Here is a 20,962-nt window from a genome sequence, read left to right on the forward strand (position 1 = left end):
ATAATCCTTGTACCGTTGGGGAAACTGAGGCCCAGAGATGGGAAGTGGCTGGTCCAAAGTCCCCTCTGGGCACTGGGGAGGCAAGTCCGGATGGCTGGATTCGGGGCCATGGAGAGGAGTCAGTGCCCGGCCCTTAGTGAACTTTATTCATACGTCTTTGTTCCACTAGTAGAGCTGGAGATAGAGACTTCCCCCACAGCCCTCCTCTGCTCAGTGTAAACAAGTGTAGATGCATTTTGAGGTCTGCAGCCCTTCAGGTATACCCCTCCTGATGCTGCAAATGCCACCTTTGGCACTATTTTCTGTTTAAGCCTGTCTAGCATTTTGTGAGGGAGCCTGGCCCCTTGGTTTGTCCCTAAATCGGTGTTGTATGAGTTCAATTGAAAAATAGCTACCTTCAATTGAAAAATAGAAATGAGGCGAGAGGAGGAAGACTCTCAAAACACTCCTGTTAAAAAAAAAAACAACAACCCCATTTAAAAAGGCAAAGGGTGCTTGAGTATGAGAGGGTTTCTTTTTTTTTTTTAATATATTTTTTAAAGATTTTATTTATTTATTCATGAGAGACACACAGAGAGGCAGAGACACAGGCAGAGGGAGAAGCAGGCCCCATGCGGGGAGCCCGACGTGGGACTTGATCCCGGGACTCCAGGATCACGCCCTGGGCCAAAGGCAGGCACTAAACCACTGAGCCACCCAGGGATCCCCTGAGAGGGTTTCCCTGGTCCTTTACTAGGAGCAGGTTTTGGTAGGGGAAATACAGCATGAGGCCTCTGGATGGGTAAGGTCCCCTCATCATCCCTTCCACCCAGCAGGCCTAGGCCCCCAGAGCAGCCTTGGTAAGCTGAGTCAACAATGGTATGATGGCAGGTTGGTTTTGCACTCCCTGGACAGGTTTCCAGTGAGGACCTGATTTCTCAGCTCTACAGAGCCAGCTCCAACCCTCACCACTTGCTAGTAGGATATATCCTGTCTCTGACCCAAGTCCATCTCTCCCAAGGATTTTGAGGTACTCAGGAGTAGACCCATAGCACCCATTCCCCTCTCCAGCCCACCTAAGGATCAACCCTAATCTTGGCATTTCCCACCCAATCATAAGATTGCAGGATGCCATGTTGTTGTTGTTGTCGTTGTTTTAAGATTTTATTTTTATTTATTCATGAGAGACACAGGGAGAGAGAGGCAGAGACTCAGGCAGAAGAAGCAGGCTCCATGCAGGGAGCCAGATGTGGGACTCCATCCTGGGTCTCCAGGATCATGCCCTGGGCCGAAGGCGGTGCTAAACCGCTGAGCCACCAGGGCTGCCCAGGATGCCATGATTTAAAATATAAGAACCCCACCATGGAACAGAAGAGGAGCCCAAGGCCCAGAGAGGGAACACTCTTGGCCCAAGGCCATGGCTCCTTGGAAACAGCGTATCAGAATCCTTCCATTAGGAAGACAAGCAAGCCAACCCTGGTTTTCTGACTGCCGATCCAGGGTTCTTCCCACCAAAATGTGCAGTGTGTCATTGCCTCACTTCTGAGGGGGAGACTTCTTAGAAGTAGCGAAGAGGCTCTGGGTGAGAAGGATGAGGTGGACCATTGAGAAGAATGATGGAGGGAGGAGCCAAGAGGAGGGGCAGAGGAGGGAAACACTTTCATTGAGCACCTGCCACATGCCAGGCAGTGTACACACGCTTTGCTGCATCATGGTGCCTTAAGGATGCAGGTTGTTATCATCTTACACTGTAGAGAAGAGGAAGCCGAGGTTCAGGAAGAGGAAGTGACGTTTCCAAGGTCAGACCACCAGGAAGGTGGGACACAGACATAGGTCTTTCTGATTCAAAAGCCCCAAGCAATTTAGGTGCTGTGCGTTGGATGCTTAGTAATCGCAACACTTAAAATGCTCTGTGCTAGTCACTGTTCTAAGCACTTTACCTCCGTTAGTTTATATAATCCTCTTAACCACCCTATGAAGTAGTTGCTGTCATTAACTCCATTTTATGTGTGAGGAAACAGGCATACATCAGGAAAGGAATCTAAGTAGCGGGTAGAGCTGGGATTGAAAACTGGGCAATGTGGCTCCAAGCACCACACTTTTAGACTGCTCCAACATTGCTCATGTAGTAACAATAGTAACAGGTGATACTTTAACTGTTCTTTCCTTAGCTAGGGAGGGCAGTTACTAGCTTCCTGTTTTACAGATGATGAAGGTGAAGCCCAGAGAAAGAAAGTGCCTTGCTCAAAATCACATAGGATGTTTCTTGGTCTAATGGAGAGGGCTGTGATTCCTGGCCAGAGCTCCTGCAGCAGAGAAGAATCACACTAGTGAATGTTGACTGAGCACTTAGTGTGTACCATATGCTACATGAGGTGCATTACATGCATTTTTAAACTGTAATCATCACAACAACCAAAGATCTTAGATATTCCCAATATTCCCAAGTGGCTGATGAGGAAACAGGCTCAGGAGCAGTGAAGTGAATTGTCCAAGGTCATGTACTTGGTCAGCAGAGCTGGCATTCAAACCCTGGTTTCCTGACACCCAGTCCAGTGCTCCTTGCACTGTACTAGATGCCTCAGGAGGGCAGCAGAGCTAAGAGTAGGCAGTCAGCAGGTGGGTGCTCCAGGGCTCGTCTCTATCTTCTGTCTCCGTGCCCACTGCCATCTATGGGTTTAACTAAACCTGTTCTTAAAAACCTATTTATAGCTTAAAACTGCACCACCACTTGAGATAATGAATCCCTTAAGTTGACTTCCCATGGTGTAAATTAAGGCTTCCTTTCATTTGTCCTAAATTTTTCTCTTTCAGGACTTGGGGGAGGAAAGGTGGGGAAAGGCCTTAGGACCAGAACACTTAGACTCAGAAAACAGGCTTTGGTCCAAACAGTGTTTGCCTGTGATGGCAATTCCTGAAACCCAGGCAGCAGGGGCATTTATGCAAGCATCTCTTCTGATCATCACAGAGATATGAAGGATGGGCAGCATGTGGATTTTCATATCTTATAATGTATCTTGTTTCCCGTGATATTCCCAACACTTAGCACAGGTGTACAGTCATGAGGAAGCCACTAGATTCCTATTTGTTCAATGAATCAATGAGCCCTCTTTTTATAGGCCAGGAAACGGACACAGAGCATCTTCCCAGGAAAATAAGACCCATATCAGATGATTTTAAAGAGAGAATCTAATACGGAGAGTTCATTACAAAGTTGTGGGGTGACCAGAAAGAGCAACCAGGGGAGGGATCCCTGGGTGGCACAGCGGTTTAGCGCCTGCCTTTGGCCCATGGCATGATCCTGGAGATCCGGGATCGAGTCCCATGTCGGGCTCCCGGTACATGGAGCCTGCTTCTCCGTCTGCCTGTGTCTCTGCCTCTCTCTCTCACTGTGTGCCTATCATAAATAAATAAAAATTAAAAAAAAAAAAAGAGCAACCAGGGGAGGCTGAAGCAAACCAGAAGTTACCAACAACTTTGAAAGCCATGACCCGCCCCCCAAGGTTGGAGCTCTATAGGGAGGAGATGGCATCACCAAAACCGGTAATGGGCCACCCAGAGAGGACTGGGAGCCACAATGGGCCTTTCTAGAAGAAGCCACAACTATGTAGGAGAAATCATAGCTGTGTCATACCCCTGCCACTCCAGCCCCGACTCACAAGGCTGAAAGAGATGGGGAGAAATACCCTGGCTTCTCCTTTCATCTTACTCTGATCTCTCATCAGGGCTTCCCATTGGTCAAATGCAGCCAGAAGCCTGTTGGCAAAGGAGCCCAGGAAGCATAGTTTGCAGGGACCAGCCTCTACTGTAAGGAGTGTAGCAGGAGTGAGTGGATTTGAGATAAACAGAAAAATTAAGTGGCCCAAGTAGTCGCCCACCTAGGAAGGAGCTACATCATGTGTATTCTATCAGGCAGTCCACCTCCCCATACCTCCACTTGATCCTTCTAGGCTCCTTATCTTTCCATATTCGCCTTAAGCATCACCTCTTCCAGAGAGCCTTCAGGGACTCCTTCCAAACAGAGTGGTTATCTCCCTAGTGCATGTTCCCTAGCACGTTCTACATGCCTCTATCATAACATATACCACAGTACTGATGCTACCAGTTATCCCTCAGCCTCCTCCACAGATTTAGCCTCCCAAGCCAAGACCCGGCTTTGATTTTTTTTTTTTTTTTTTGCTGTGAAGAAAATAGTTGTTGAATGAATCAGGGACACCCTGGGGTCTGGATTCGGGCCACACCTAGGGTTTAAATATTCCAACACCTATGTTTATATGCCCTGTGACCTCGGCCAGCCCTCATTCCCTCTGAGTCTAGTTTCCTCATCTGTAAAGTGGCAGTAACAATACAAACTCTGAAGAGTAAAAGGGAGAATGCATGGCAGCACCATTAAGCTCAGGTCCTGGAACTAGACTATCTACAGTCAGGCTCTTGCCTTCTCTTCAAGTTATTTAACTCTACATCTCCACTCCCTCACCTATAAATTGGGGCTGATATGAAGACTTCCTATGGCACCTGGGAGCATTAAATGAAACAATGCATCGAAAACAGTGCAGGCTCTCAGCAAATGGGCACAGTATCAGCATGTATGGGGCCCCACTCAGCGGCTGAACACCAAAGAGGGAAGTTCTCAGTCATACATTCATAGCAAACAGTGATGTAGACATAGCAAATCTTAATTTTCTCATTTACCACTACAGCCCCATTACTAAGAACACTTTCTGGTGCATAGTAGGTGCTCAATCAGTCTTTGTTAGGCCACTGAACAATACTGAGTTGTATGTGGTGATGTCATTCTGCCTATGGGCCAGAGCTCATGTGCCCTCCTGCATTGTCCCCAGGCCCCACAGAGGATACCTGTTCTATACCCAGGCCTGATGCAGGCCTGGAGACATACAGGGACAGAAGGTGGTGACAGCTGGGCCTATCAGGAAGAGCCACGGACAGCAGGAGAAGAGGGTCTGGAGCAAAAGATTAGCAAAAGGATCTAACATTTATTGAGCATTTGCTGTGTACAAGATGCTGTACATACCTGATTGCATTTCATCCTTCCAGGAGCCTGCAAAGTGCTGGTCCTTACCTCACTTTTACAGGGGATGAAATAGCAGTTCAGGGAGATGAGAAAACCCAGGATTGTACAGAAATGACAGACACAGCTAGATTTGAACCCTGGACTGTTTGGTTCTGAAATCCTGCTTCTTCTGTGGTACCAGCTGCCTTCCAGAGGGCAGGGCAATGGAATCGGAGCCTCAAACCATACAGAAAGCCCCAGCAACCAATGCAGAGGCCAGGCTCAGGCTGAGTGACAGCTTGAGAGCACGATTTTGACAGCTGTGCCCAAGCTGGCCCAGAAGCAAGTGGTGCTCAGCTCGAGTGCCTGGGAACTAGAGCTGTGATCATACAGGCAAGGGATGGCCAAGAGTGGCAGCAGGGCGCCGTGGAGGTGCTGGGCCCCAGATAGAATGTCCTCAGGCTGCACCCCCAAAAGAGAAAGCTCCCTACTAACTGGCTCTGTGGCCTTGAGCAAGTCCCTCAATCATCTCCATTCAGCATCCTCACTTGTCATACAGGGTCACCTTGTCTTCTGGGTTGTCATAGAGTTACTTGAGACAATGCAAAGAGACAGAACTGGGGTGAGTCCAGGCCAGGGCTCCAGCACTAATTAGTTGTGTGATCTGAGGCAAGTCACTCCACGTCTCTGAGCCGCAATGTCCCCAGCTGCATAATGGGCATAGTACATGCCTTACCAGATTGCCATGAGGATGTAGTGATTAAAAGTATGAGCTCTGGGGGGTGCCTGGGTAGCTCAGTCTATTGAGCATCTGATTCTTGTTTCTGGCTCAGGTCATGATCTCGGGATCCTGGGATCGAGTCCTGGGTTGAGGCTCTGCTTGAGGATTCTCTCTCTCCCTCTGCCCCTTATCTGGCTCTCACACCCTCTTTGTCTAAAATCAATCAATAAATCAATTTTTAAAATAACCTTTAAAAAATAAAATAAAATAAAATAAAATAACCTTTAAAAGGGGGACATCTGGGTGACTCAGTGGTTGAGCATCTGCCTTTGGCTCAGGTTGTGATCCCCGGGTCCTAGGATCGAGTCTCACATCAGGCTCCCTGAGGGGAGCCTGCTTCCCCCTCTGCCTACGTTTCTGCTTTTCTGTGTCTCTCATGAATAAATAAATAAAATCTTTAAAAGTATGGACTCTGGAGTACAATGGCCTAGGTTCAAATCATGCTTCACCCCTGACCAGCTGTGAGCTTTTGCCAAGTCACTTGATTCTCTGTCCCTCATTTTCCTCTTCTGTAAACTGGGAAAGAATAGAAGTATACTCATTTTGTGGAGTTGTGGTGATTAATGATATCATCAACAGAAAGAGCATAGAACAGCAGCTGGCACCAGTAAGCCCTCTGTCACCATGAGTAATCATAACCCTGGATCTGGCATCTAATAGTGACTGGTCCTTGCCACATGCCAGGCACCACTTTAAACTCTAATCCTCAAAGCAGTCTTGTGCGATCGGTGACATTACTGCCCCATATTTCGTTCGTGAGGAACTGCGTTATCCAGGGGTTCAATGACTTGCGGGAGGTCATGCAGTGATCAGAGGACCCACCAGGACCTGAGCCCACAGATCCTCCCTCCACCAGGGCACTCCTTCATTCCTATATAAAGGCTCCATAAAAAGAAGCTATCAGCATATATATGTTCTATGTGAACGTCTTACGAAGGTAGGGAATAGCAATTCTTCTACTCCACTCCACGTGGGGTACCCTAAATGCACATTAAAAGATGGGGAAAGCCTGGGTGAGCGCCGCAGAGTGGAGGCGCGGAGGGACCCAACTGCTCAATCGTCTTTGTCTCCAGCAGGGGGCGCGCGCTGCCTCCGCCTGGTCGCTGAGACCAGAATCAGGCCGCGGGGTTGGTGGCTGATGCCTCCAGGGGCCCGTCCAGGCCCGTCCTTGGGGACCCCGTGGAGGGATAGCGAAAAACGACAGCCTGGACCAAACCAGGGACATGCCGAGAAGGGCTTATCTCCCATGGTTCCCAAAATAGGCTGCCCAACTGCATTGCACAGAGCTTCCTACAGATGCAGAAGCCTCAGCCCCATCCTCCCCGTTAGAATCCTCTAGGGGATGGGCCAGGGATCTGCAAATTTTAAGAAACTTTAAAGAAATACTGTATAGGGGTGAACATCAATCATGATCAAAAACGTTATGTTGAGTGGAAAAGCGAGTTGTCAAATGCACAGAATTTAGTGTATGGGGGGCCGGGGAGGAGAACCCAAGGCAAGAATAGAGGCCCACCCCTATATTTGCATCCCACCTCATTCCCCGCGTTTGTGTGGGCACATCCGCCTGAGTTCCATTCCATTTACTCTCCATCCGCCCCCGCCCCTGCCCCCAAACAGCCCTTGACCACCCCTCGCATCTAGGGATGCACCTTCAGGTAGATGGCCCACCTTCAGGGGGATGGACCCTGGAGAAAGTCCTGCATAGATTCTGCGTAACACTAGAGGCTATATGGACTGGGAGTCCTGGGGGCCTGAGTACCCTGAGTGTGGTCTCAGAGATGCTCGCAGGCGCCGCATGTGCACATTCCCTTGGGCTCCTTGCCCCGTAGAGGGGGGCACAGACAGAGAAGGGCCAGGGAGGCCCTCTAAAGCTCTGGATGTAAGGCCTGAGTTGCCTGTGTCTAAGAGCTATGCTGTAAAACTTAACACTAATTCTGCAAAGGATCAAACACGCAAAATAACGTTTTTTATTGATAGATATGGAAGTTTTAAAAAGCATTTTAGGGCAAAGGAATAAAAACATGCATATCTGATAACACCAAATTCAGAATGGTGTTACCTTTAGGAAGAGAGGAAGGGGTGGGGTCATAGAAAGATGCACAGGGATCTTCAAATTGTGTCTGTCATGTTAAATTACTTAATCTGGGCGGTGAGAACCTGAGTTTGTTCATTATTATCTATACTTTTCCTATGCCTAAGCTATTTCACAATTTAAAAAATAACCTTGGGGCACCCGAATGGCTTAGTTGGTCAAGCATCAGGTCATGATCCCAGGGTCCTGGGATCCAGCCCCTAGTCAGGCTCCCTGCTCAGTGGGGAGTCCACTTCTCCCTCTCCCTCTGCAGCTCCCCCTGCTTGTGCTCATGCTCTCTCTTGTCAGATAAACAAATAATTTTTTAATTAAAATTAAAATTAACCCAAAAAGTAATATATAAAAAAACGATGTATGTTTAAAAATTCAAGAAGTACCAAAAGAGGGCAGCCCAGGTGGCCCAGTGGTTTAGCGCCTGCCTTCGGCCCGGGTTGTGATCCTGGAGACCCCAGATGGAGTCCCACGTCAGGCTACCTGCATGGAGCCTGGTTCTCCCTGGGCCTGTGTCTATGCCTCTCTCTCTCTCTGTCTCTCATGAATAAATAAATAAAATCTTAAAAAAAAAAAGAAGTACAAAAAGATATAAAGTTAAGGTAAAATCTCTCTCCCTGTCCCTCAAGGTTAACGGTGACTTCCTAGAGGTAGCCACTGTTATCAAGTTTAAAACAGAAATGTTTAAAAAATCTGCACACACTGGGGGCCCCTGGATGGCTGAGTTGGTTGAGCATCTGACTCTTGATGTTGCTCAGGTCATGATCTCAGGGTCCTAGGATCCAGTCCTGCGCTGGACTCTGACCTCAGCATGGAGTCTGCTTGTCTTCCTCTCCCTCTGCTCCTCTTCTCTCTCTCTCTCTCTTTCTCTCTCTCTCTCTTAAGTGAATAAATCTTTTTGAAAAATCTGCACACACTGGATATGTAATACAAACTGCTGTAGACAATGCTCCCTCCCCACCCCAACATACACTTAATAGTTCTTGTCTTGGATAATTTTCCACAAGCACCTATATATCTTGTTCCTTTTAATGTCTGGAAAGGTTCCACTACCAAGGGGATGTATCATATTTAACCAGTTCCCTACTAATGGACACTTACATTGACTTATTTGCTACTATAAACAGTGCAGCAAAAAACACCTTGAACCTGTATGTCTCCTTGAGTTCCAAGAGTAATACAATGACTCTTGTGTAAGTACATTTGTATGAAAATCTCAGCAGTGAAATTGCTATGTCAAAAGTTATGTCCATTTAAATTACAGTGTTTCAAAATTACATTCCCAAAAGTTCACATCAATTTATATTCTTACCAGTGATATATGAGTTTGTCTGTTATTCCATGCCCTTACCAACACTGGATTGTATATCTTTGTCTTATTGATTTGTAAGAACTCTTTGTATATTAGGGAAGTGAATATTTTTGTCTTCCCTTTGTGTTGCTGAGATTTTTTTCCCAGTGAGGCATTTAGAGTCCCTCCCCCACCACAACCATTTAGAGTTTTTAAAGTTGACTTTAAAAATTGCATTCCTATTTATTTTTTTAAATTGAAGTGAAATTCACATAACAGAAAATTAATCATTTTAAAGTTTGCAAGTCAGTATTATTTAATACACTCATAATGTTATGCAACCACCACTTCTATCTAGTTCCAAAATATTTTTATCACCCCCAAAGGAGACCTCATACCCATTGAGCAATCTATTTTCATTCCCCTGCCCATCAGGGCCATTTGTTTTTTTGTTTTTTGGCCATTTGTTTTTTTATGTAGTAAAATTTATTAATCTTTTTTCATAATAGCTTTCTGATTTCCGTATTGTGCATAGAAATGTTTTCCTCAGTCTAAGATTATTAAAAAGCAATGAATTTAAAATAGTATTATTAATGGTTAGTGAAACCTTACAACCTGGGAACCAGTGTTTTAGATCACCCTCAGTAGTATGAGTTCCTGGAGGGCAACCATCCTTCCCATCTCTAGCACCAAGCACAAAGTTAAAGATTAAGTATTCAGTAAATGTTGGTTAAAGGCAATTCCTACCTCTAGATTATAAAAGGAAAACGTCTCACATTTTCTTGTAGTCCTTTTAGGGTGTTTTTTTTTTTTTCTCCTTAATTAACATTTTCATCCATCTGGAATTTATTTTGGTAAATTGGAATGAGGTAGAGATACAGCTTTATTTTTTTCCAAGTGGCTAGCCAGTTGAACCAACACCATATTGAATAATCTGTCTTCCCCCACTAATTTGAAATGCCACCTTTAGCATATACTAAATTCCCACATGTATTCAAGTCTATTTCTGGAGTCTTTATCCTTTCTCCGTGACCTCTCTGTCTGGGATTCTGGATTTTTTAAAGCTCCCCTGGTGATTCTGATGCAGTCCATCTGTACCTGGTGCTTATCTATAATGAGATGTGTTTGCGGATTCTTAGCAAAATGAAGGGAAATAGTGTCATAATGTTAAATTTAATATTAAGGGCCCATCTTTTTTTTAAAGATTTATTTATTTATTCATGAGAGACACAGACTGAGAGAGAGAGGCAGAGATACAGGCAGAGAGAGAAGCAGCCTCCATGCAGGGAGCCCAATGCAGGACTCAATCCCGGATGCTGGGATCAGGACCTGAGCGGAAGGCAGGCGCCCAACCCCTGAGCCACCCAGGAGTCCCAGGGCCCATCTTTTATTTTGAGAGGATATCCTTACTAAACTTTTTCTTTTAATTTTTTTTAAATGAATGCTGAAAGTAGATAGTCATTCTTGTTTATTTATTTTTAAGTACATTTTTGAAGGAGTATATAACACACATAGAGAAATGCACACAAATCTTGAGTGTACAGCTTGATGAATTTTCCTTAAGTGAACACACCCATGTTTTAGTGTCCTAGGGTTGCCAAGATAGATGACCACAAACTTGGTGGCTTAAAACAACAGCAATTTATTTCTTAGTTTTGGAGGCTGGACGTCTGAAATCTAGGTGTCAGCCAGCTTCGTGCTCCCTCTGAAGGCTCTGGGGGAGACTCCTTCCTTGACTCTTCCAGCTTCTAGTGGTTCCAGGAGATCCTTGGCTTACGGCCATGTCCCTCCAGCCTCTTCACATGGCCTCTTCTCTGTGTCTCTGGGCAAATCTCCCTCTACTTTTCTCTTCTAAGGACACCAGTCACTGGACTGTGGGAGCACCCTAATCCAGAATAACCTCATCTTAAAATCCTTAACATTAGCAAAAACCCTTTTCCCACATATAGTCAACATTCACAGTTTCTTAGTCTATATTGCTTTTTTGGGATGGGGGCAGAAGTACAGTGTAACCCACATCACCATGTAACCAACATCCCACGTCAAGAGCTGGGCATCAGTGCAGCCTGCAAGATGACTTGTGCTCTACCTGGCAGCAGAGGAACCATCTTAACTTCTGATATTCCCCTCAACTTTGTATTTTGAAAAATTCTCAAACTTTCAGGAAAGTAACAGGAAGAGTACAGTGAGCCCTCCTATAATCTTCACTTAGAGTCACCAGTTCTTTGTTTTTCATTTTGTTTTATTATTTATTTTTTGTTCTTGTTAGACTCATTGTTTAATATATTGATACATTTGATTCTCTCCTTCTCTATATTTATATTTATGTTCATTTATGTTCACATTTATAGTCATAAATTTATATAACATTTTTCCTGAACCACAAGGAAGGGAGTTAGTTGCAGTATAGTCATATTTCACCCCTAAATCTTCCACCTCAATCTCCAAAGAATGTAGGCCATCGTCTACATAACCACAATACAATTCTCCAATATACAACCTTAAAAATTTTTTTAATTTAAGATTTATTTATTTTAGGGAGAGAGAGCAGAGAGAGGGGCAGAGGGAGAGGGAGAATCTCAAGCTGACTCCTGCTAAGCATGGAGCTGGACTTGGGGCTCGGTCCCAGGACCTCGAGATCACGTCCTGAACTGAAATTAAGAGTCAGGCACTTGACCCACTGAGCCATCCAGGCACCCCTCCAATACGCAATCCAAATTCAAATTCCCTCAATTATTCCATGAATGTCTTTTAATGTGAACTATTTAAGCCCAGGATCCAGGGCAAGATTTCATAATACTTCTAGTGTCCATGTTCTTTTTTTTTTTTTTTAATCATTATTACGCATTTTAATTTTTCTGGTAAAATGAAGAGTTAAAAATATTTTTTAATTATTTATTTATTAATGAGAGACACACAGAGAGAGAGAGGCAGAGACACAGGCAGAGGGAGAAGCAGGCTCCATGCAGGGAGCCCAACGACGTGGGACTTGATCCTGGGACTCCAGGATCAGGCCCTGGGCTGAAGGCTGCGCTAAACTGCTGAGCCACCCAAGGATCCCCCCTCTTTTTTTTGTTTTTGTTTTTGTTTTTTTTTTTGAAGATTTATTATTTATTTATTTATTTATTCATTCATTCATTCATGATAGACACAGAGATTGAGAGAGAGGCAGAGACACAGGAGGAGGGAGAAGCAGGTTCCACGCCGGGAGCCCGACGTGGGACTCGATCCCGGGACTCGATCCCGGGTCTCCAGGACCGCACCCCAGGCCAAAGGTAGGCGCCAAACCGCCGAGCCACCCAGGGATTCCCCCCCCCCCTTTTTTTTACAGTAATCTCTACACTCAACATGGGGCTAGAACCTACAATCCTCAGATCAAGAGTTACATGTTCTACCAACTGAGCCAGCCCAGGCACCCAAAGAGTTGGCAATCTATGTCCTTTCCCAAATACTTTTGAACATATACTAGTCCCTGAAATTCAAAATCTGCAAGTTGCTGCTATAGACTAGTAGCACAGCTCAAAAGAACTTTCTGTGGTGATGCCAGTGTTCTTTAATCTGTACTGTCTGGTGAGATCACCACTGGCCATATGTGGCTTTGAAGCCCTGGAAATGTGGCTAGTGAGTCTGGGGAACTGAATTTTACATATTTAATTTTAATTAATTTAAATTGAGACAGAGGCATGGACCTGGTGGCCATTGGGTCAGAGAGTCTGGGTCTCACAAAGCTGAGAGCTCAGGCAGCGTGTGGGTCTGAGTTTTCTTGTCCTTAGCCTGTCATCATCACCATCGTTACACCATCCAAGGTGCTGAGTGGTGGTGGGTCAGAGAGGGAGGGGCTCTGAAGTCTAACTTGGCCCTCACCCCTGTCAGCTCACCATCCCTACATCACTTTTTCCTCTGTGCTCCACACATATTTATTGGGTGCCTACTTTGTACTAGGCCCTGCGAATGAGGGATGGATGATCAGATGGTCATCGCTGTGGCTTTGTCAGAGGGGATTGTCAATGTCTGTGAATGTGTTTGTCTTAACACACATCACTCTGTCACCCACTGAGGTCGGGGGCCCTTCTCAGTGCCTGACACTTAGAAGGAGCCTAATAAATGTCTGCTGACTGACTGAATGAATGAATGGTAGGAATGAAGGCAGAGGGTAGAGTCTTCCAATTGCATTCCAGAGGCCAGGACAGAAGGGACAGGGGAGATGGTGCTGCTTATCAAGAAGAGGGCTTGCCTCTTCTTGTTGGACTCAGGATGAGTAAGGAAAGGGTTAAGGTATAGGCAGGGAGAGAACAGGAGGCCCTGATTTTCCAGCCTAGGCTCTGGCAGGAGGCTACTAACCAGGTTCATGGAAATCCCAGATGTGGAGAAATGTTATAGAGGAGATATTAGCCAGAGAGAAGGGAACATAACAAATCCACCTTGTTTGTTCTAATAGATGGGATATTTTCATGATATTTACAAATTCATCTTGTTTGTGATAAATGTTATAGACAGGATATTTACCAAGGTCCCTGATCAGTTTTCTATAAAAGACCCACCATAAAAGCCCTGAGTGGCAACCCATTGGGACCTCTCTCACTCCAAAAGAGTTTTTTCTTTCTTTCCTTTCTGTTCTCCTCTTCACTAATAAACTTTCACTTCACCCTTTTGTGTCCCTGAGATTCATTCTTCAACTCTGTGAGACAAGAACCCTGCAACAAGTTGCCACCCAGGTGCCAGGCCTGACTCTTCCTGTGTTCTTGGCAAATTTTTTCCTTCCTCCAGCGTCTGTTTTCCCGATAGTAAAAAGAAGTAGCTGGGCTAGGTCAGGTCTCAGGGGCTCTCCCAAGGACAGGGTTGATGGCAGTGGGGAGCTGAAGAACACCTCTTAATTTGCCTTATATCCTGAGGTTTTCTTGGGATCCAATTTCCTAAAAGTATTCTGGGGCTTTAAAGGTTGAGAGAGGGATCCCTGGGTGGCGCAGCGGTTTGGCGCCTGCCTTTGGCCCAGGGCGCAATCCCGGAGACCCGGGATCGAATCCCACATCAGGCTCCCGGTGCATGGAGCCTGCTTCTCCCTCTATGTCTCTGCCTCTCTCTCTCTCTCTCTGTGTGACTATCATAAATAAATAAAAAATTAAAAACAAAAACAAAAAAAACAAAAATAAAGGTTGAGAGATACCTGAGCCAGAGGAGGCTCCCAGAGTCTGTAAAGTCAGGCTGAGGACAGTCTGAGTAGGGTTTTGGGGAAACTCCTGGACTCTTCCCACAGGTTCCAGGGCTATCCTGGGTCTGTACCTGCCTGGAGGTGTGCCTGCTGGGCCCTTCCTTCTGAGGTGGTGAGGCAATCCCTGCAAGGAACTGGGGCATGGTTCAGGAGTAGGCCTGGAACCTTTTTTTTTTTTTTTTTTTAAGCCTTGCATCTTGAGGCAAGAGGGTAGGGGAGTGTACTTCTCACCCACGCAGAGACTGAAGGACCAGAACCCTAGGGCATGTGTAACTTGCCTCGACCCACTCATGCATGACTCAGGCTGAAACTGGACGCTAAGACAGTCACTGTCTGACCCTCCCAGGCCAGTATCTGGAGTGCTGTCAATTGCTTTCCCTTTGCCCTTTAGGAAGATGCTGTGCATTGACAAATTGGAGGTTGTCCAGTCGGCAAATGCTCCCACCCCCCACTCCTTTTCTACATGGCAAACTTCTATGCATTCTTCAAAACTGGGCTCAAGTGTTGCTCCTGAAGACTTCCCTGATTTCTGACTTCTCCTTAGAATTTATCACTCCCTCTTCCAATATGCAGACTCTGGAGTCAGACTGCCTAGGTTTGAATCCCTACTCTGCTGCTTAATAGCTGTGTTTCCAAAAAAAAAAAAAAAAAAAAAAAAAAAAATAGCTGTGTTTCCTTGCGTGAGCTAGTTAACTTCTGTGTCTCTATCTCTTCATCTGTGAAATGGGAAAACCAATAGCACCCACTCACTGGGTAGTTGTGAGGATTAAATGAGTTAACACATATAAATACTTAGGACGGTTCCTGGCACATAGTATGAATTAAAAAAAACAGACTAGCATTATTATTTTTTTCTATGCTTAAATACTTGCAAATATAATGAACACAGCAGATAAGGGTCCTGTCCTCATAACTATATCTCAGCCTGTGAAGAGAGATAGAAGAATAAACAGGAAATTCACTCTGAATGATGAAAAATGCCACAGTAAGGGAAGTGGTGGGTTGAGGGGAATCATGAGAGCACAGAAGAGCCCCACCTCCCAGGTTGGGGTGGTCAGCAGTATTTTCCTGGAAGAAATGACATCTCAGCTGAAATCTAAAAGATGAATAAGATTGAGCCAGACACGGGGAGAGCAAGGAGGGGGAGGTGTGGGAAGGATTTGGGGCGGGGGCAGGGGGAATCAGAGAGTGCACTCCAGGGTCCAGAGCGTGATGTCCTCTATGAACTGAAGTAAGGGGTGTGGAGGAGAAATGGGAGTGGGTACATGTGTTTGTGATCTCTCTCCCTTCCTGGTTTGTGAACTCCTACAGAATAAAACTCCTGTTTCCTTTCATTCCACACACCTGCCTGACACCCAACATTCAACCTGGCACTCAGCAGAGCCTCAATAAATGCTTGCTGAATGGGAAGAAGCAACAAGAATCTTGCCTTTTCCATCAGGGGACCATTCCCAGCAACCTTTTCATTTGTTCATACTTGCGAGTTAGGCATTCCTAATAGCCCTGGGAAGTCAAGTTCATTTGTTTGTTCAGAATCATCATCTGCTATACATCCCAGACTCCTGGGAATTGGATGTTTCTGTTAGGACAGAAACAAGTTTCTGACCCAACAAGGTGATCAAAGGTCTCACTCCTGTGAGTCCCTCTCTGGATACCATTGCTGTTTGTAAGCTTCCCAGTTTTGCTTGGGGTCTGTGCACGTGATGCAGATTCTGATTTGGCAGGTCTGGGGCCCCAGCCTAAGATTCCGCATTTCAAACAAGCTCCCAGGTGATGCCAAAGCTGTAGGTCCACGAATTAACACTTGGTTGTTTTGCTTTGTTTTCATAAATTATGAATGACACCAGCAAGGCGCTAGACAGCGTGCCCATTTTTCCTGGCCCTGGTCACCATGATGATTCTTGAAGGAGGTTGTGCCAGGTTCTGAAGGGCCTTGGGTGCCAGGCTAAGGAGTTCAGTCTTTTTTCTGGAGATGCTAGGGGACATGGAAGATTTCTGAGGCACGGTCAGGGAGAGCTGATGGAGGAGAGGAATCTAGAGTATGTGGGTGCTGGGGGTGGGGTTGGCTAGAGGAGCTGAGCTAGTAGTGCACTAGCAGGTGAGAAACAGTAGGGCTGAAGCTCCAGCAGCAGCAGTGAGAATGCAGAGGATGGAGGAGGGTGTTCCAGGCTGAATTCTGCTCCCTTCTCCCCATTCATATGTCCAAGTCCTAACTCCTAGGACCTCAGAATGAGGCTATACTTAGAGACAGGGTCTTTATTTTTTTTTAAATTTTTATTTATTTATGATAGTCTCACAGAGAGAGAGAGAGAGAGAGAGAGACAGGCAGAGGGAGAAGCAGGCTCCATGCACCGGGAGCCCGACGTGGGATTCAATCCCGGGTCTCCAGGATCGCGCCCTGGGCCAAAGGCAGGCGCCAAACCGCTGCGCCACCCAGGGATCCCGAGACAGGGTCTTTAAAGAGGTAATTAAATTGGGGTGCCTGGGTGGCTCAGTGGTTGAAGGTCTGCCTTTGGCCCAGGTCGTGATCCCGGGGTCCTGGGATTGAGTCCCACATCAGGCAGGGGAGCCTGCTCCTCCCTCTGCCTGTGTCTCTGCTTCTCTCTCTGTGTCTCTTGTGAATAAATAAATAAAATATTTTTTTAAAAGAGGTAATTAATTTAAAACAAGGTCATTAGAGTGGATCCTAATCCAGTATGATTGGCGTTTTGTAAGAGGAAATGAGGATACACAGCTACAGAGAGGAGCCCATGTAGGGTCACAGGGAGAAGACAGCTGGCTACTAGCCAAGGAGAGAGGCCTTAGAAATAACCCATAAGGGATCCCTGGGTGGCTCAGTTGGTTAAGCGTCTGCCTTTGGTTCAGGTCATGATCTCAGGGTCCAGGGATTGAGTCCCAAGTCATTGAGCTCCCTGCTCAGCAGGGAGCCTGCTTCTCCCTCTCCCTCTGCTGCTCCCCACTCTGCTCCTCACCACTACTCCTGCTCTCTCAAATAAATAAATAGATAATCTTAAAAAAAAAAAGTCACCAACTCTGTTGACACCTTGATCTTGAACTTCAAGCCTCCCAGAATTGTGAGAAAATAAATGTCTGTTGTGTACGCATCCCCAGTCTATCCAACCCCCAGGGGTTGGATTTAAAAGGATTATACAGGTTGTAAACTGTTTGGATGACAGGGGAATGGGGTGCGGGCAGGCACTCTAGGAGTCTATCCAGATGGTTTGGAAACTGGGAAGAGCAGGGAGGAGAGAGTGCTATGAATAGAACAGAAGCAGGCAGGGGAGCCTGGAGGGAGGAGCAGGGCTAGAGAGGAGTGAATGACCAGGTGGCAGTGGAGTTGCCCCTGGGAACTGCAGGACGCCCTATCTGGGAGGCTTTGGCAAACCCAGATGGTGGAGCTTTCAATCAAAGCAACTCAGGGTGTTGAGAAGGAACAGAATGGCCCTTGTGTCAATTGGGGCCCCTGACAGCAAGCAGTCACAACTGGTCGGGGCTGCCTTAAGTGAAAAGAAAGGTATCCGGTAGCATTCCGGAGGCTCCCAGCAGTGATGTGAAGGCTCAAGACCAAACTAGGAAAGTGAGTGAGAAGCAAGGGAATCTGGTTAGCCTCGAGCCTGGCTGGAACCACACTGCAGGGACAGTCCGTGAGGACTGGTGGGGCTGCTGGGCTCCCCATGCTACCTTCCACCTGCACCTGTTTGCAGATTCCTTCCCAACCTCCGAAGGGGCCTGGGAAAGATATTCCATTACTGAATCATCAGATAAAGCCGTGGCTCCCAATTAGCTTATTATTCCCATTATAAAGATGAGGAAAATGTGGTTTAGGGAGGGGAAGTCATTTACCCAAAGATATAGAGTTCAAATCCAGGCCTGTGGGACCAGCTGTCGCCTGGCTGCAGCTTCACAGAGCTGGTGGTCAAAGCTGGCAGAACTTTACCAGCGGTCTCCAAGCCAGGCCCTCTCTGAAGTTGTGAAGGCAGCTCACCTGCCTCCCTGAAAGGGAAAGCCCCTCCCCAACTACTGCTGCTCTCATCTTTTCCCACTGAAGAAATTCCGCATTGCCTCTCATCAGGAGCTGGGTGGAACTGCTGGTTCTAGACCCCAGGAGGCCTCCTGGGTCTGCCTTCCTGCTGCATCCACGCTGAGCCTCTGAGCTGTCTTCCCTTCAACCTGGCAACCCGCTTCAGGTGTATCAAAGTCCCAGCGCTGCGTGAGGTTCAAACACATCTCAGCGGGCTCCGGGAATACATTCGTTTTATTGCCTCCCACCCTGCCAACCTGCCACAGGGTTGGGCGGTGGAGGAGGAGGGGGCACTGGAATTCAATATGCAAATGTATGCAGATCGCATCTAAATGAGGGTGTCCCAGGATTAATGGGAAAGAAAGGCAAATGAGAGCAGGCCTCCGGCTCTGCTGCCGCCACGCAACCAGGAAACGGCTCTCGCGGGAGGGTGTCTTAGACTGTTTCAGAGCATGTTCTTTGAAGCAATGTCTCTGCAGCACAGGGGAAGGAAGAACTGCGGAAATTGGTTCTGGATACTTACTGGCAAAATGTTCTTGGTTGCTTCAACTAGTTGGGGGTGGGCTGGGAGAGAGGGGTTAGAATCTCTGAGCCTCTCTCAGTTGCTGCGGCCTGCAGGGGCTGTCCCTGTCACTGGTTTCTATACCAGAGGGGCTTGCTAACGCCCAGGTCCAGGCCCCACTGATTACTGAATCCGAATCTCTTGAGAATCTGTATTTTTTTAAAAAGTCCTCAGCCTTGGGAAATACCAATGCAAACCAGGGATTCTTAATCTGTAAGGTCTCCCAGGCTTCAGGGAACCTGTATAGGATTGTTCTCTTAAAAAAAAAAAAAAAAAAAAAAAAAAAAAAAAAAAACGCCCGATGCCCAAGCTGCAACCCAGACCAATTAAGTCAGAGTCTCTGGGGGGATGAAACCCAGGCATCATTAGTCAAAAGAAAATCCTAGGAGACTCCCATGTGCAGCCAAATTTGAGAAGCACTGTTGAACATGTATTCTCATAAGACATTTGTTATACCTGTGATCTCTTTTGGACTGTTTAGCTCCAGGCCCTCTACCCAGTGTGCAAGCTTCAGGAACCTCCCCTGGGAAGCAGACTAAAACTCAGGGCTGGTGTTCAGTGGTAAAAACTAAACCCTGAAATGACTATATAAGGAAGTTCACCAAAGATCCAATATTTCCCATGGTGGCTACTTAAAGGATTTTTTTTTTCAAATATCGAAAACAGTCTTTGTGGTGGGGAGGAATGAATAAGCACCAGTTATTAAAATGCTGAAAAATTTCCTTACCTACCCATCGATAACAGGTGGTACTTTGAACCTTCTAAATGCCCCAGAGCTCTAGTCCCTTCTCCCAGACTCCTAGAATGACAGAACAAAGAACAAAAGGGTTAATAATGATCATTCTCCCCTTCCACCCCTCCACCCAATGAGGGGCCTCCTAAAGCTCCTTGGATAGAATCAGTCTGATTGGTCAGGGTCCCGGTTGTTAAATATTTGAAGTCATCTCTCATTATAATGCTGTAGTGAGGAGCATCAGCTTTACAGTCAGAAAGACGAAGATTCCGACCTTATTTATTTATTTATTTATTTAAGATTTTAATTATTTATACAGAAAGAGACAGAGTGTGAGTAGGGGGAGGGGGGAGGGAGAGAATCCCCAAGCAGACTCCCTGCTGAGCAAGGACCTCCTCCACCTCCCACCCCAGAGCCTGAGGAGGGGCTGATCTCACAACCTGGAGATCCTGACCTGAGCCTAAATCAAGAGTTGGATGCTTGGGCACCTGGGTGGCTCAGTGGTTGAGTGTCTGCCTTCAGCTCAGGGCATGATCCAAGGGTCTTGGGATCAGTCCTGCATCACGTTCCCTGCAGGGAACCTGCTTCTCCCTCTGCCTCTGTCTCTGCCTCTCTCTCTGTGTCTCTTATGAATAAAAAAGTAAAATCTTAAAAAAAAGAAAAAGAGTTGGATGCTTAACCAACTGAGCCACCCAGCCACCCCTTTGAGCATACATTTTAAAACAAAGAGTGCCGGGTCCCACCCAGGGGTGCTGATTCAGTAATTCTGGGGTGGGAGCATTTGAGAATCTGCATTTCTAACAAATTCCTGGTGGTGCTGATGCTGCTGGTCCTGGGACTACACTTGGAGAACTGCTGAACTAGAAGATGCATGAGAAAGCATGCCTGGCCAAGAGTAGGGGCTCAACCCAGGTTTAGAAATGCAGCAAAGAAGTCACCAGTTTCCCTGTGTGCAGTGTGGACTCCCTCCCGCTCTGGTCCCCAGGGCTCTCAATTCAGGCCAGCACTGCCTGAATGTTTAACCTAGGATTAATGTTTGACCACTAAATGTTTAACCTGGAATTTCCAAGGATTAGGGCTTTCCCCAACCCCCTCCCCATTGTGAACAGGACCAGATTTAGACTTTTAGGGGCTGCTATCCCTGAGAATATGATGCCCTTCCCCATATGTCAGAGTAAAACAACACTAAACCCTGAAATGACTATATAAGGAAGTTCACCAAAGATCCAATATTTCCCATGGTGGCTACTTAAAGGATTTTTTTTTTCAAATATCGAAAACAGTCTTTGTGG

General features: G+C 46.4%; 1 long non-coding RNA gene across 1 annotated transcript; it reads right to left on the reverse strand.

Moving 5' to 3' along the window:
• Positions 1 to 10,596: 10,596 nt before the first annotated feature.
• Positions 10,597 to 19,737, reverse strand: LOC140618559 (uncharacterized). Its single transcript, XR_012018640.1, has 2 exons — positions 19,669 to 19,737; positions 10,597 to 11,030 (listed from the first exon to the last, which is right to left on the reverse strand). It is a non-coding gene; the product is annotated as an uncharacterized lncRNA (long non-coding RNA).
• Positions 19,738 to 20,962: the final 1,225 nt, after the last annotated feature.

The sequence above is a fragment of the Canis lupus genome, chromosome 26 (assembly GCF_048164855.1).
Source record: "Canis lupus baileyi chromosome 26, mCanLup2.hap1, whole genome shotgun sequence".
Taxonomy (NCBI): domain Eukaryota; kingdom Metazoa; phylum Chordata; class Mammalia; order Carnivora; family Canidae; genus Canis; species Canis lupus.